This window comes from Ailuropoda melanoleuca, unplaced genomic scaffold (genome assembly GCF_002007445.2).
Source record: "Ailuropoda melanoleuca isolate Jingjing unplaced genomic scaffold, ASM200744v2 unplaced-scaffold73296, whole genome shotgun sequence".
NCBI classification, from domain to species: domain Eukaryota; kingdom Metazoa; phylum Chordata; class Mammalia; order Carnivora; family Ursidae; genus Ailuropoda; species Ailuropoda melanoleuca.
The window spans coordinates 1-4,469 of record NW_023248610.1 but is presented as its reverse complement, the minus strand read 5'-3'; the positions used below and the strand labels follow the sequence as shown (position 1 = coordinate 4,469).

Sequence of the window (4,469 nt, the reverse complement as noted above, 5' to 3'; positions counted from 1 at the left end):
GGGGGGGGGGGGGGGGGGGGGGGCGGGGGCTGGCTATGGGGAGCACAGGAGATGAGTAGGGCCAGGAAAACATTATTTTGTAAATGACACTGTACCAGTACGTACGTGTCATTACACACTCATCAAAACCCATAGGAAGTCCAATGCAAAAGATGAATCTCACCACAAGTGTGGATTTTAGTGACTAATAATGTGTCGGTATTGGCTCCGTAATTATAATAACAAATGCACCGCACGAACACAAGATAATAATAGAGGAAATTGGTGGGGGGCACTAAGAGGTAATATGGAAACTGTCCTTTTTGCTCCATTTTTTCTATAAATCTAAAACTGCTCAGAAAAACATAAGGTTTTTAAAATGTCTAAAAGGATAATGAACTGTGAAGCCAAAAAATAATGTTTTTTCTTGAAAAACTAAAAGTATAGCTATCACATGCCCCACCCATTACACAGGTGGTTACGTATCTCGGAGAAGTGAAACTTACATCACACGAAGCCTGGATACGAATGTTCATAGAAGTTTTATTTCTAATAGCATAAAACTGTAGGTGCAAAGGTCCCTCAGCGGGTGGAGAGTTAAACCCTGGTCTATCCACACCATGAAATACCGCTCAGCAGTAAGAAGGAATGGCTAGTGGTACATATAAGACATACATTCATCTCAAAATAGTTATGATGAGGGAAAGAAGCTCATCTACGGGGATGTTATTCCATTTAGCAAAAATTACAGAAAATACAAACTAATGTATAGTGACCCAGAGAAGAATGGTTTCCTGGGGACAGGGTGGGGATAAGAGAAGGACTGGTTACTGGGCAGCATAAAGTAGTTTGGGAAGTAATGGATATGCTGGAACCTGGATTGTAGTGATGGTTTTGTGTGTGTAATTGTATCACAAAGCTAAACAATGTGTTCATTTGAACACATTCAGTGCATTGTGTATCAACCGAGCCTCAGTAAACGCTGTATCCCCTTTTTTTGAGAGAGAGAGAGAGACAGAGACAGACAGAGAGAGCGAGCCTGCACGACAAAGCAGAGGAGACCAGGGGCAGAGGGAGAGGGAGAGAGAGAATCTTAAGCACACTCCCCACTGACCGCAGACCCCTTGCAAGGCTCAATCTCACGACCCTGACATCACGACTGGAGCCAAAATCACGAGTCAGACGCTAAAAGGACCGAGCCACCCAGGCGCCGTGCACCTCCCTTTAAAAAAAAGGAATGAAAAGGAATTGATAAGGATGTGGAAATTATAGTGAATTTTTCCATGTTAAGCAAGCGTGATAATATCTAACAGGGTTTCCGAAAGAAGATACGTTTAAAATATACACATTGATTTTACATAGGTCAGAAATGTTAGTGAATTTAGGGGTGCCGGGGCGCCTGGGTGGCTCAGTCGTTAGGCATCTGCCTTCAGCCCAGGCCCTGATCCCATGGTCCTGGGATCTAGCCCTGGGATCAAGCCCCACATCGGGCTCCCTGCTCTGCTGGGAGCCTGCTCCTTTCTCTCCCACTCCCCCTGCTTGTGTTCCCTCTCTTGCTCGCTGTCTCTCTGTCAAATAAAGAAATAAAATCTTAAAAAAAAAAAAAGAAAGAAAGAAAGAAAGAAATGTTAGTGAATTTAAAATGCACCAGGGTCCTTTTGTTATCCAGAGAATAGGAAAAGGGACTGATTAAAGTTTAACAAAGTAAACTTTGTTTTAATGTGTACTTACTTGTTTTCACGTGTAGGGTAACCACTAACACGGAGATACAATGTATGACTTTAAAACCGACAAAAGAAAAATGTCACTTTTGGTGATAACACACCCAATGAAAACCATTAATCCAGATTTTAAAAAATGTGCTCAGACACCTGTGGTTCATGTCAGAAGGACACCAGTCAGGCGGTTCCTGTTAAGGGACAGGGCAGAAGAGGAACTGGGCTCCCTGGGATTCCAGGCAACTTCCTGCCCTGAAGCCCTTGGCCTCCGTGATTAGAAAAGTTCAGAGAACGCAAAGGGGCGGAGAGGCTGCAGCTGATGCCATCGAATGTGCTGTTCAGAAAGTTTCCTGATGTCCAGGGCCATGAGGTCCCAGAGACGAGATCCCAGAGATCCCCCATGAGATCCCCGAGGTCCTGGCTCTGCTTCTGCGCCGGGACGAGCCCCTCGGGCTGGGCCACAGTCACTGGACACGGTCCTAGGGCAGCAGGCTCGGGCAGAGCGGTCTAGTTGGGCACAGCGTGAGTTTCAGAAAAGAACTGGAAGAGAGCCCGGTTTCACTTGGATGAAGGGAAGACATTGCCCTAAACTATGGCGAGAAAGAAACAGGGTAGAGGCAGAGGCCATGGTGAGAGGGCTCTCCGCCACTCCTCATCCCTGCCGAACGGACTCGGAGAAGAACTCATGGAGATGCGGGATCTCGGTGACGACTTACCGTTGCCTCCTCAAACCAGCTTCAGGAGGCGTACCAAGTGGACACCAACTCCAGTCTTTCAGGGAACCGGGCAGCGTGGCAGCCTGGCATCTTAGGACAGAACTGCTCCCCCTCCCTGCGCTTGTATAACGGTCCTTCTGCGTACCTCACAGACTCTTCATGGCACACACAGGAGCACCACGAAGGTCTCGAGAGCGTTCCACGAGCACACCACTGGCTCTCCCGCAGAGAGAGGACAAAAGGAAGGAAGGATGTGGAAGTCCCCACACTGTACGGCGAGGAACCCGGCTGATGATGGGGTCATCAGCTGCTCACAGGGACCAGCCGCCGCAGGCATGGAAGCCGCCTCCTGGGGCAGAGACTCAAGCCTCAGGGGATGATTCCCAGGCCTTGACATTCAGCTAGAATGTTGTTTGCCTGGCTGAACTCTGAACATCCAGAAGGGATTCGGAAAATTCATTCTGCAGTTACTTAGGACTGAAGACTCCTTCCCTTCAAGTGCATCCCTCTTAAATGGGAAAGTCTACAATGGTTGTCCTGTACCTGCCCCACCACTGCATTTTGGGGAGCAGAGAACTTGTGGCTTTCACCGCTGTAAATGGAGAGGAATTGTGCCCAGAATGGCTTCTACCAGAGCCTAACTCATGCCTACTCGGGGAGGTGTAGATGAGTTGATGCTGAACTGAGTTGAGATCTGGGGGAGACCGGGATGGGGTGGGCATTGTTTCATGCGAGAGAGGTGCAGGGAACCAGGCGGCAGACGATGATAGGTGTAGTAGTGTCTCCCGCCCCACACCTCCCGGAGAATCTCCATTTCCTAATCACCAAAACCCGTGAGTAGGTTGTCTTGCATGGCAAAAGGGACCTTGAGGATGTGACTGGGGTACGGGTCTTGGATGGGAAGAGCATCCTGGCTTCCCCAGGTGGGCTCAATGCAATCACAAGGGGCCTGGAAGACGGTGGGAGGAGGGTCCGAGTCAGAGAAGATGTGACAACAGAAGCAGAGGTCGGAGCGACAGGGTCCTGTCAGGAGCTGAGGAATGGGGCAGCCTCTGGAAGCTGGAAGAGGCAGGAAGGAATTCTCCCCTGGGGCCTCTAGAAGGCAGGCAGCTCTGTCACCTCTCAGTTTGAGCCCCCGAGGACCCATGTGGACTTCTGACCTCCAGGACTGTCAGATGCTAAACTGATGCTGTTTTAAGGGACTACCGTTTCCCTAAATTTCTCGGGCAGCAGACAGACAGACAGGCAAGGAATACAGACTCGCGACGCCGGTGTGCGCTGTGGTCGGTCCCTGCGCCCCAACGAAACCCTTGGAAGGACTCCCGCCCCATTTTTGACCCCAGCACCCGGACTGGGAGCGCGGTCGGTGAGCCGGTCCTCGTCTCCGCGGACACACTTCTTTCTCGCAGGACGCGTGTCCGAGCGACAAAAGTCTCATGCCTTCTCTGAGGCTCGAACTCAGGACCTTCAGATTATGAGACTGACGCGCTGCCCACTGCGCTAAGAAGGCACTGGCGCGGCCCCCAGCAGCCTCGTTCTCGGTCCCCTCTCCAGGTCGCCGGCCGCTTCCGACAGGCTGCGCTTCCGGCCGAGGGAACGGTGCGCTGCGGGTCACGAGCGCCTCGCCCCGAGTCACCAGAAGCGCGGCCCGAGTGGGTCCTCGGTGACACCGACGGGGGTCCCCGCGTCCCGGGAACGCGCTCGCTGCCGGGGGACCGCGTCGCACGCGCACCGGCGGAGGGGCCCGCGCCGGGTGTGCACGGACCCCAGACCGCGACCAGCACAGGCGCCCGCGAGCCGCGCCCTGAGGTCGGGGAGAGGACACGGCTGTCAAGGCGACACCCGCCCGTAAAGCGGCAAGTGTCCCCAGCGTGTCGGATCGGAGCGCACCGTCCGTGCGCCATTTATTAAGCTCGGAAACACCGTTCACTCGGCTTTGAGCCTGTGGAAGTCGCTGGATTTGAAAAGCTCCGTTTCTGGAAAACGGGGTAACGTCTCCCACTGTTACTTCAGCCTGGACACCGCGCACGAACGGTCGTTCGGTGAATTCTCCTGA

General features: G+C 52.4%; 1 non-coding gene across 1 annotated transcript; it reads right to left on the bottom strand.

Moving 5' to 3' along the window:
- Positions 1 to 3,850: 3,850 nt before the first annotated feature.
- TRNAM-CAU lies at positions 3,851 to 3,923 on the bottom strand. Its single transcript has one exon. It is a non-coding gene; the product is annotated as a tRNA-Met (tRNA).
- Positions 3,924 to 4,469: the final 546 nt, after the last annotated feature.